Genomic DNA, 12,621 nt, shown 5'->3' with positions numbered 1-12,621 from the left:
CTCAACCAGCGTCCTGAACAGGCCAAAGTCCGCCCTCCAGAAGTCCATGGTTGCGGTTTTGCTGCCCCCCCTCCTTACTTCACCAAGAATGGAGAATTCTACCATTTCATGGTCGCTAAGCCCAAGACGGCCTCCAACCACCACATCTCCCACCAGTCCTTCTCTGTTTGTAAACAGAGAACCTGGGGCTGTTCAACATGTACAAAAATCTGAAGGGAGGGTTTAAAGAAGGCAGAGCCAGGCTCTTTTCAGTGGTGCCCAGTGACAGGACAAGAAGCAATCAGCACAAATTAAAACACAGGAGGTTCTGTCTGAACATCAGGAAACACCTTTTTACTGTGAGGGTGATTAAGCACCGGAGCAGGCTGCCCAGAGAGGTTGTGGAATCTAGTTAGCTCTGTTCTTGACAGGTTTGCTGCATTTTTGGTCATTTTGAGGCTGTAGGTCCAAAGCAGTTTCTTAGTTTTAAAATTCTTCATGGATTTGCTCGTTGTTTGTTTCTTATGGTCTTCCTGCCCAGCCTGGAAGGTCTTCTTACTCACTCTACCTTCTCCTCTGAAGAACATAGATCTTTCATTTGCTCCGCCTTTACTCTTTGCTATGACTTGATTCTTGTCAAAATCACTTTCTCTCTTTCTCAGGCAAAACCTCTAGATTCCTCTGCTGCTTTCACCTTCAGCAAATCATTTTGGAATGTTGTTGTGGGAATTTCAAATTAAGTGGTGGTGTGTAAACGGAGACATTTTTTGACACAGAATTTTTCTGACTTTTTCATTGGTTTTGTTTAACTTCATGTTATTCCTGTATTTCTTTTAACTGCTCTTCAGGGGAACATATTTTATCTTTTGCTGCCTGTGCTGGGAGTGAGGAAATTGTATGTTTACTCATTGAAAATGGAGCTGATATCAAAGCACAAGGCTCCTTAGGTAAGACCTGTTCGATTACCTCTTTCAGTTTTGCTTAAATAATGTGCTATCAAACAGCGTAACCCATTTTCCCAAACTGTTTCTGACTGCTGTCACTTCACTTTAAGAGTGCTGAAGTATGAGGTTCAAACAGTCAAGTGAAAAGAGGGATGGTCATGAATCATACATGGTATATGGCCCTTCCATAAGATTATGGCCCATGTCAAGGTTTCTGAAGACAATCTGTAAGTGAACAATGGACAGCTGATCTCTCCAATTTCCAGAAGTCTAAGTTCTGTTGATGTCCTTTGTGAAAGAAACACTTTAATATTAGTTTCAGCTTAGCAAAGTCTGTCCCCTATGAAAAGGCAAAACACTGTAGGGATGTGCATATGAAAAATTATACCCAAGACTGGAATTTCAAAGATATAAACAATACCAACTGAAAACCAAGGGGAGAAAACAACCTACTCTGGAGAGGTTGTAGTCCTAGAGCTACCTAGACAGAGAAATGCTCAGTTCCAAACTGACTATTCCTAAATCAGAAAGGAAAGAGGCTCTTGTACTGATAACCTATCACATCCACTTCAGGTCAGCAGCAAACTACCTTTTTGATGATCTTTTTAATATATTGAAGGCCTCTACCTGGCAGCTCCTATCCTTAGGTTTTAAAGTGGATGTGTTTGTAGTGCACTGAGGAGGTGCAGGGCGCTAACAAATTGCTTTTCTCTTACTGAAGCTGAGTAGGGACTGCCTAAGAGTCTGTCATAGCTAGGAGATGAGGTTTTTTATCCTACTGTTTCACAGAAGATCTCATTTTCTGTCTGACCTCTACAGGTAACACTGTTCTCCATATCCTGGTTCTTCAACCCAACAAGACCTTTGCCTGACAGATGTACAATCTCATCCTCTCTTATGAAAGGAATAACATGGGGCAGGAATCCCTGGACCAGATTCCTAAGAACAAGGGACTCACTCCATTCAAGCTAGCACGGATAAAAGGCAACATGATAGTGAGTATGTGAATAGCATTCTGATTACCTAAAGCTGTTGTCACTGTATCACCTCCTGACCTGAAGGAGTTGATGGATTACCTCTGTATGGGGCAATTTAGATGCAGAAATGCAGCTGCCCAAGGTAAAATGTGATAAGACTGGACCCGTGCTGATCCAGAGAGAACTTCTCAACTCCTGCATCATCATCATCAAGTTATCATACAGTGTATCAGAGCACTATTCTGGTTGGTAGTGACTTAAGAGACAAAACATGTGTTACTAATCACCTAATATTACAGCAAGGACTTGGGTCAGTCCTGGCTGAGGGAAAAGAGGACCTCTGTTAAACTGGTAATGCTTGTAACACGTGGGGATTTTTGGAAGGCTTTCCAAACTGTTAGTGACCCAGATCAGCTTACTTAGCTTGAGAACCTGGTAACACCAGAGACTGACAAGTCCATTCTCCCTTTGCAGGAGAGCAAGGCAGTTGGGAAATCTGGGGAGACTATAAAGGATATTGGTTTGAGTAAATGTTTTTATTGTTTCAGCTGTTCCCATCTCATTAATTAGATGATTCAGCACCTCATGCAGAAAAGAAAACATGTTCAGTGGAATTTTGGCCCTTTGACCTCCACCTTGTATGACCTCACTGAGATTGACTCATGGGAAGATGACCATTCTGTCTTGGAACTTATCATCACCTCAAGCAGGAGAGAAGTATATTATTTGATCTCTATCTCCTTCTTTCACTGCGAAAGTTTTGCACACTTTCTAAATATCCCAAAATATTAGAATTGTCAGTATGTTGAAAGCCAGGAGTGCAGTTGTTACAGTGGAACATCACGACTGGCATAACCTCAGAGGAATTTGGGCTGAATGTTCAAGAATGGCCTGATCCCAATGTCCTCTTTTCCTCCTAAGTGCCCCCTTATCCTACTTTCTTTCTCTGTTGTCATTATGGGATTCTTTATCTAGTGTGTACACTGGGTTTTTGTCTTTAAATACTTGCAGTGGCATTAAAGGAGTGAATAAGTCAGTGAGAAGTGTTGCTTTTTCTATTAGTCTTTCTCTGCCTGTGGCATTTCAATCATTTGTGTTTGACAGGAACAGCAAGGTACAGCCAAGACTGGAATCATAGAATCATAGAATCATTGAGGTTGGAAAAGACCTCTAAGATCATCGAGTCCAACCGTCGACCCAACACCACCATGCCCACTAAACCATGTCCCTAAGTGCCTCATCTACTCGTCTTTTAAATACCTCCAGGGATGGGGACTCCACCACTTCCCTGGGCAGCCTGTTCCAATGTTTAACCACTCTTTCAGTAAAGAAATTTTTCCTTACATCCAATCTAAACCTCCCCTGGCGCAACTTGAGGCCATTTCCTCTCGTCCTAAAGGTTCTACTTCATCTTGATATGATAACTTTGGCAATGACAGTCTTCCCAGTCTGGGGTGAGTTGTTCATAGGTTACTCTTCTCCTGACTGACAATGTAAATTTAGTCTGGTTTCTTTTCTGAGGGCTGGATGATCCTTGATCTTACTCCTGTTACTGAGCTGGCGAGTCTGAAGTGGAATAAATATGGATGTAGCTATTTCTGTATCCTGGCTATGTTCTATGTGCTATGTGCTCTACATGACCTGCTTCACCATGTGCTGCATTTACCAATCTCTGAAACTTCAAGACAACACCAAAACAGATCAAAGAGACAATACTATGTATGTGCAGAAACTGCTGCAGGTATCTGATTCTTCATGTCCCCTTCAGATCCCAAAATGACTAAGCCTACATAGGGAGTCCTTAGTGTCAGCCACCAGGGTTGGGAATGACTGCAAAAGACTGCCACCCTGCAGGCATAATGGAGTGACTCAACAGCTTTACCCTAGCTTTCCCAGGTCACAATAACAAGGCAGCATAGGCTTCAGTATGTCCTAGAAGCATATTTGGAGTTCCTGAATAAGCTTTTACAGCCTGCACTGAAACTCAGCATGACACTGCAATAGATTGCCCATTATTCAGGGAGCCACAGTTATGGGCATTGCCTGTGCCTGTCTAAGCAGTATTTCTCATAGTCATAGTGTGTCACTACAAGGGAAGAAGTACCACTTCCTCCTGAGAAGCACACTTTAAATCCTACAACACTGTCCAAAACTTTAAGGCATTCTAAAAATGGCTACTTCCAGTTCTGGGGACATTTAGGCTACATGATGTAGTCAAGATAAGGGACAGGTCCCCGCTATGTGGACTAGCTAAACAAGTGGCTATTATGTGATTCTGTGTTAGTCTGCCTTTTTTATTCTGAATCTCTTCCCTCATTCCTTTCTTGCTCTTGTGTGTGAAAGGTATGTAAAGGTGTTAATGGAGAGCTCTGCTTATCAATACCTTTCAGAAACTGACAATTTATTTCCATTTTAAGGATGAGGAAAGAGAGTCATGGAAAAGAAGAAGCCTAGCCTTTGAAAACTGCTTGTGAATTTTAGTGCCCCAGTTCAATGGACAATATGAAGTATCTATGGCCATATTCTGTGGAATAGGCATCCACAATAACAGGTGAACTCTTTGGCACTTCAAATGCCCAGAACCTCTGAAAATCATCCTCTACTAGATTGCCTACAACTGTGAATCTGACTGTGAGATGATTAGGTAGCCATCTTCTGTTAGCAGTTGAGACTTAAATCAGTTTTCTTTATACTAAGTCATGCTCAGTTCTCTAGGCTGCAGAGTTTCATAATAACACTGAGAATTATGACAGAAGCTATACCATGAGGAGGATTTGTTTGTGTGGTCACCACTGGGCCTGCTTAAATGGAGCCTTATGGTCATATCTTGTTCAGTTTCTAATATAATGAGATATCTTTCAGTAATCTTATATCACTCCTGAGGACAGCCTCCATCTGGTGGGGGAACTGGTCACAGTGACAGGGGCTATAATAATATTGATCTTGAAGATAAGTGAGAACAGTTCACATTTATAATATTTCCTCAGTTTGCAATTTGAATACAAATATAAACAGTGTATACCTCTTAGATTCCAGATACCTTCAGAGTTGGAGCAACCAAATACTTTGGACAAACCATCTTGGGAGGGCCTTTCCACATCATCATGTAAGGTCCCACTCTTTCAGATTTCAGAGTATTTTGTTTCTGGGATGTACGTAACAGTTTCATTTTACAGATGGAGGGAGGATGGTGTCAAGGAACATTAACAAATGGAAGGTACCTGATGGGGCAGGGGTGTAGGAGAAGGTGTGATTCTAACTCTGTATTTTTGCCTCTTCTTCCTTTGCAGCATCACATATGCGTGCATGATTCTGGTAACCATGGTGATGCATCTCATCAGCACAACTGGTGAGGTGGTGCCCATGTCCTTTGCCCTGGTGCTAGGATGGTGCAATGTCATGTACTTCGCACAAGGCTTGGATCCTTTACCATCATGATCCAGAAGGTAAGTTAAAGAAGTCCTTTGACTGTGAGAGAAAAACTAATAAATGCGTCAGGGAGAGCTAAACAGCCTAGCAGTTTTAGAATTATTCCATACATAAGTATAGGCTAGGATTGTAGCTCAGGCCTTTTGGCAGAGTGGCCACAGATTCCAAGATTGCTACCTGAAAACCACTGAAGGAATATTTTTCCTTTAATTAGGAAGCCATTCTAAGGGGAAAAACTGCATGATAGGAAGTGGTTTTATTGCTCGCTGGGTAATGTGAAAGAAGTCACATCCAATCCACTAACAATGGCAAGAATGGATCAATGTGTTCAGTTCACAGGATGCCACATAAACAAGGCACAGGAGACTAGCAGAAAGCATTCCTGTTGGAATTCACAGTCTTGAGGGATATAGGTCAAGTGAAGAGTAGAGTCAGGACCATGAATTTTAGGAGAGCAAACTTTCAGTTGTTTAAGGAATTAATGTATGGGACTCCCTGGGAAACTGCCCTCAGGGTTAAAGGAGCTGAACAGTGCTGGCAGCTCTTTAAGGATATTTTTCTTAGTGCGCAAGAGCTCTAGATTCCCATGTGTAAGAAATCAGGCAAGAAGGGCAGGAGACCAGCATGGCTCAGTAAGGACCTCCTGGTCAAACTGAAGTGTAAGAAGGAAATGCATAGGCAGTGGAACCAGGGACATGTATCCTGGGAAGAATATACAGATGCTACCCGAATGTGTAGGGATGGGACCAGAAAAACTAAGGTGCAGCTGGAGCTGAATTTGGCAAGGGATGGAAAGAATAATAAGAAGGGCTTTGACAATTACATTGGCCCAGAGAAGGAAGATTAAAGAAAATGTACATACACACACACACCTCTACGATAAATAAGACAGAAGAACTGCTGAAAACCAACATGGAGAAGGCTGAGGTACTAAACAATTTTTTTTGCCTCAGTTTTCAGTAGCAATCTCTCTCCCCACATCTCTCAAGCCCCTGAACCTCAAGGCAGGGACTACGGGAATGAAGTCCCACCCATTGTAAGTGAAGATCAGGGTAAAGACCACCTAAGGAACCTGAACATACATAAGTCCATGGGACCCAACGAGATGCATCCCAGGGTCCTGAGAGAATTGGTTGATGTAGTTGCCAAGCTACTTTCTATCATATCTGAAAAGTAATGGCAGTCAGGCAAAGTCCCCAGTGATGGGAAAAAGGGAAATGTTTAAAAAGAGTAAAAAGGAGAACCCTGGGAACTACCAACCAGTCAGACTTACCTCTGTGCCTGGTAACATCATGGAACAGATCCTCCTGGAAGATATGTTGAAAGATATGGAAGACAGAGGTGATTAGAGACAGCCAACATGGCTTCACCAAGTGCAAGTTTTGCCTGACTAATATAAGAGCCTTCTACAATGGAGTGACTGCATCAGTGGACAAGGGAAGAGCTACAGATATCATCTACCTGGAATTCTGTAAGGTCTTTGATACGGTCCCCCACAACATTCTTGCTGCTAAATTGGAGAGATATGGGTTTGATGGATGGACTGTTACATGGGTAAGGAATTGGCTGGATGATCATGCCCATGGTTTCCCTCAAGGGCCTGTACTGGGACCAATACTATTTAATACATTCATCAATATGTCATTGATAGTGGGATTGAGTGCACCCTCATCAAGTTTGCGGAGGACACCAAGCTGAGTGGTGCAGTTGATATGCTTGAGGGGAGGGATGCCATACAGGGACCTGGACAGGCTTGAGGAGTGTCCCCATGTGAACATCATAAAGTTGAAAATTGTATGTCAGCCGGCCATGTGTGCTTGCAGCCCAGACAGCCAATCGTATCCTGGGCTGCATCAAGAGAAGCGTGGCCAGCAGGTCGAGGGAGGTGATTCTGCCCCTCTACTCCGCTCTCATGAGACCCCACCTGGAGTACTGCATCCAGTTCTGGGGTCCCCAGAAAGACTGGACCTGTTGGAGTGGGTCCAGAGGAGGGCCACAGAAATGATCAGAGGGCTGGAACACCTCTCTTATAAGAAAGGCTGAGAGAGTTGGGGTTGTTCAGCCTGGCAAAGAGAAGCCTCCAGGGAGACCACCTTGTGGTCTTTCAATATATAAAGGGGGCTTACAAGAAAGATGGAGAGAGACTTTTTACCATGGTGTGTAGAGACAGGACAAGGGGCAATGGCTTTAAACTGAAAGAGGGTAGGTTTAGATTGGATATAAGGAAGAAATTTTTTATGATGAGAGTAGTGAGACACTGGAGCAGGTTGCCCAGAGAAGTTGTGGATGCCCCATCCCTGGAAGTGTTCAAGGTCAGGTTGCACAGGGCTTTAAGCAACCTGGTTTACTGAAAGATGTCCCTGCTCATGGCAGGGGCAGTTGGACTAGATGATCTTTAAAGGTCCCTTCCAACCCAAACCATTCTATGATTCTATGATTCTATGATATGGTGCTTGAAATTGAGGGACCAGAGCTAGTTCTTGAATTGGGAACAACAGTGGTAGAATTAGAGAGGGAACATTATCGGTAAGGGAGAAGTAAGTTTCTTCAAATGGCACAAGCTAACGGCAATCACTTTCAATGGTCACCATGGCAGAGAGAGTCACTAAGTTGGAACAGAGTATCAGTCTACCGGATCTGGTTTCCATATCTGGGTATTGGTGGAATGGTTTAGCTTCTTGCCTATAGGTAACCCTAAGAGGTGACGTTTTTGGAAAAGCATGCCATTTTCCCTTTATTAGGGAAACATTCTAAAAATAATATTTTAAAAGTTCTGCATTTATGCATTTGCATAAATAAAAATGTTGACTGTGATACTGCTATAATATGGCTATTGATGTTTATGATTTATGGCATAAATAGAAAAACAATTTGATGGAGCAGGAAACAGTCTTATTTTGCAACCACCTCTCTTACAGATACTTCAACATGTTGATTTAGAACATCAAGTTATTTTGCTGTCAGTGTATTAGAGTCCACCTACTGGATCATTTGGATGGTACTTTTCATCCTCAGAGTGAAAAATATTCAGTATGTTATTCACTGGTATACTACAAACCTGAAGAAAATGAAATTAGTTCTCCAGTTTACATTCATGGGATTAGGGATAAATCTATACTTCATTTTACCTATGCTGCCATCTAACCAGATGGTCAAACAAGACAGAACAGATCCAAGAATGGACCCTTGATTTGACTTGGTATGCCAGAAAGTGAAAAAGCAGGGTAGATTGATGACTATGATATTAATGATACCATTACTTAAGAACTTAAGAGTAGTTCAGTATTGTGGGATCTTGATTATATGGATCAATTTGAAAATAGGACTGGAAGGGGTGCAGGTTATTTTTTATTTCTATCATCACATTAAAAGACTAGATGATTCACATGGTAAGTTCCCATGTGAATGGGATCACAGATCCCAAGCGATGTGTGGACAAAACATTGAGTTGCTATGATGGAACACATACACTGCAGTCCTGTGCAACCCCAACAGCACAGTGTCATTAGTTATACAATAAATTACAGGATAATTTTACAGCATGAGCAACTAGATCCACTAAAAGACTTTAACACCTAAATGTCCAAGCCTGTGATCCATAGTTCCCCCACGTGATCTATATAGGTAAGAGGATGTAGTTGTTTAAGATTTTGTTGACTGAGTTATTTTAGTTCCTAGGATACTGCTGCTATGCTTACCCATCAGATCACACATATGTGACAGCGTTTATCTCAAGTCTAGCTTTGTTCTGACTATACCTTGTAAGGGACCTGATCTGATAGGTACTCTCTGAATATACCTAACAAACCAAAGCAGGCATGGAAAAATTGATAGGATACAAAACAGCAGTCATGAACAAATATTTGGCAGGTGGTAAGGCCTACTTTTGATAAGGCCATTACATTTTTAGGTGACAGAGACAAAAATTCTGGATTGCTTTCCTTGTTTTGACATTTTATCTTTGTAAATCCTTAATTCTAATAAAAAAAATGCATTAGCAGTATGGCCCAGAATTTGGGACTCCTCTGCCCTTGGAGTGTCAGAAAATTGAAGCCATGGGTTCAGTCCTCACTGTGTTTAAGAAGGGCTTACAAGTCAGGACTAGCTAGATGCCTGATTCTTCTGACAAGGAGGTCCTGAACAAGCAAAGGAAAACTGTCTGGGGAAGAAGTGGCAGACACTTATATATCTTCCTTAATTCAGGTGGTTCTTGTGACTATTCGGTTTGAGATTTGGATAGCAAAGCTCTGATAAAATGGACCTTATGTGGTCCAGACTTGACCTATGGACCATTTCATGGTCTATTATTTTGCAGAATAGATTGATAATACTGATGAAAGACTGCTTAGCATTGTGAAATACCAATATAAAGTTCCATTTCTTGAAAACTCTCATCTAAGGCTAGTCCTTGACAGCTGGGAAAAAAGGAGTGCACATTTGATCTACATAGAATGGATTTCCTAAAAAACATTTATGTCAGAAGGATCTGGCTGTCCTAGCAGCCAAAGAACTCAATTGTGAAAGGCTTACTGTGGTCTATGGGTGAATAAACAGTGAATAGAGTCAGTGTGAGAGGCTGATTTTCTGACATGTATGGTGTTAATGATATTATTAGAGTGTCTGTTCTTGGTATTCTCCTCTTCAAAAGGGCGCTCAAAAATGTGATGAAGAAGAGACCATAACAATGATGTGAGGGCCAAACGAGATGTGTGACAGGGAGACATTTAAATATTTCAATTTTTTAAAGAGGTGAATATGTGACCTGATGATGGTGGAAAATGCAGAAATACCAGATTACAAATAGATCTTTATCCTAATTGGGTAGTGCACAAAAAGTGCCAGGCAAACTGCAATTAAAAATTATCATATTGGTAAGATTGAGTAGCCATGGGGAAAACCAGTCCAAGGTATCTGGTAGATTCATTATTCCTGAATTAATCAAGATTAGATGGCTTTCTAGCAAAGATTCTTCAGTCAAGTATAAGTTAAACTCAACAGTGGGTAAAGGGGTGAAATGTAATGTCCTGGAGGGTAAAGGAGATCAGACTAGATGATCAGTGTTCCCTCTTCTGCCTTAATTTCCATGGCAATGTGCTGATGGTTCTTTGTGAGAAGCCTTGGTCTTATTGCTAGTACTTTGTCTAATCTGTAGATGATATTTGGAGATCTCATGTGCAGACTTGGGTCCATAAAGGGAGGGCTTATTTAGAGGATCTAAATTCAGCATATGAATTCAGAGGAAGAGGACTGCTGGAATTTGATCCAGTTTCTGAAAAATTCCAATACCTGTAGTAAGAAAGAATCTACATTCTTCTCATTTTTCAGAAACAATACGGATTTACTGTTATTGATATGTTCCCTCGATTTGCCCAAAGTGTATGACTGAATACAGCATAGCCAACCATTGTGTTTGTCTTGCGAAATGACGTCTGCATGATGTAGCCATTATATTTCTTTCATTCCAACCTGCTTGGATGGAGGTGAGGACAGAATATTGGCCCATCAGTACATAAGAGGATGCTGAACTCAGAAACCTTGAAGACCGTAAGAAGAGCTAACTGAAGTATTTCTAAGTAAATAAACTTAGACATAGACATACATAGGAGATGTGGCTGTCTTGTCCTATTGTTTGGGCTAAAATCTGATGCTTTTAGTTTACAGAGATAATCAGATTATGATGGCCAAGGCCATGATAACAGTCTTGGGTTTTTTTCCTTTTCTTTTTCCTCCTCTCTTTTCTCTGTTAGCTTTTTACATCATCTTCCAGACCCAAGATCCCGATGAGCTGGGCCACTTCCATAACTACCCCATACCACTTTTAGCATCTTTGAGCTCTTCCTCACCATCACTGTTGGACCTGCCAACTATGAAGTGGAGCCACCCTTCATGTATGGCACTACTTATTCAGCCTTTCCTGTTATTGCTCCTTATGCTCAACTTGCTCATTGCCATGATGGGTGGCACCCACTGGGGAGTGGTTCATGAGCAGGATGAGCTTTGGAGAGCACAGGTGAGAAAACTGTTCAGCTATGTAGCTCCCCGTTGTGAATTATGAAGAGTGTGTTGGAACGGACAGACTCCTTGCCAGTCCTGGAAGGAGCAGAGTTGGGGCATTGACAAGTGAGGCATGTTCAGCTGAGAAGAGGGAAGAACTGAATTCTTACGAGCAAAGGTAGGGCTAGATGAGAAGTACATGTAAATGTTTCATGAATTCAAAGGTGATTAGAAGTGTGGATTTTATCTTTGCTAAATTGGTCTCATGACAACTATGAAAATACTCTATTTCCTTTCTTTCTGCATCCCTCAATGCCTGCAAATATTTACTTATTTATATATTTATTTACTGCAGGTTGTTGCTACTACTGTCATGCTGGAGAGGAAGCTTCCATGATGCCTCTGTCCTTGCTCTGGAATCTATGTCCAGAAATATGGTCTAGGGGACAGACGGAATCTCAGGTAAATTCCGTTAGAGTAGACAACTAAACACAGTAAATTCACATGTGTAAACCCATCAGGAAGGACTACTCTGTTCTAAGAAGTCAGACCCACTGAAACAAGCAACATAATGTAGGATGGGATTGTTGGGATCTGATGTGCATTTCTGAAATCTAAAGCTGGACAAGAACCAGGGAAAAGATAGAGTTTTAAAAACCTTGTTACATTATGCTAAGGCACATGGAAAATAAGGAGGTGATTGGTGACAGCCATAACATGGCTTCACTAAGGGTAAATTGTGCCTGACAAATTTGGTGGCCTTCTACGAGAGGGTTACAGCGTTGGTGGATAAGGGAAAGGCAACTGATGTCATCTACCTGGACTTGAGCAAAGCATTTGACACTGTCCCACACAACATCCTTGTCTCTAAATTGGGAGAGACACGGATTTGACAGATGGACCACTCGGTGGATAAGGAATTGGCTGGATGGTCACACTCAAAGAGTTGCGGTCAAAGGCTCATTGTCCAAGGAGAGACCAGTGATGAGTGGCATTCTTCAGGGGTCAGTATCGGGACCGGTGCTGTTTAACATCTTTGTCAGCGACATGGACAGTGGGATTGAGTGCACCCTCAGCAAGTTTGCCAACGACACCAAGCTGTGTGGTGCGGTCGACATGCTGGAGGGAAGGGATGCCATCCAGATGGACCTGGACAGGCTTGGTGGGCCCATGCGAACCTCATGAAGTTCAACAAGGCCAAGTGCAAGGTCCTGCACCTGGGTCGGGGCAATCCCAAGCACAAATACAGGCTGGGTGGAGAATGGATTGAGAGCAGCCCTGAGGAGAAGGACTTGGGG

The 12,621-nt window shown here is 42.2% G+C and overlaps 1 pseudogene; it reads left to right on the top strand.

The window, feature by feature from the left end:
• The window catches only part of LOC103900575, a 19,197-nt pseudogene extending 7,477 nt beyond the window's left edge, over positions 1 to 11,720 (top strand).
• Positions 11,721 to 12,621: the final 901 nt, after the last annotated feature.

Source organism: Aptenodytes forsteri, unplaced genomic scaffold (assembly GCF_000699145.1).
Source record: "Aptenodytes forsteri isolate BGI_AS27 unplaced genomic scaffold, ASM69914v1 Scaffold405, whole genome shotgun sequence".
Classification (NCBI taxonomy): domain Eukaryota; kingdom Metazoa; phylum Chordata; class Aves; order Sphenisciformes; family Spheniscidae; genus Aptenodytes; species Aptenodytes forsteri.
The sequence above is the reverse complement of the archived record's forward strand: the minus strand, read 5'-3'. Positions and strand labels throughout refer to the sequence as shown.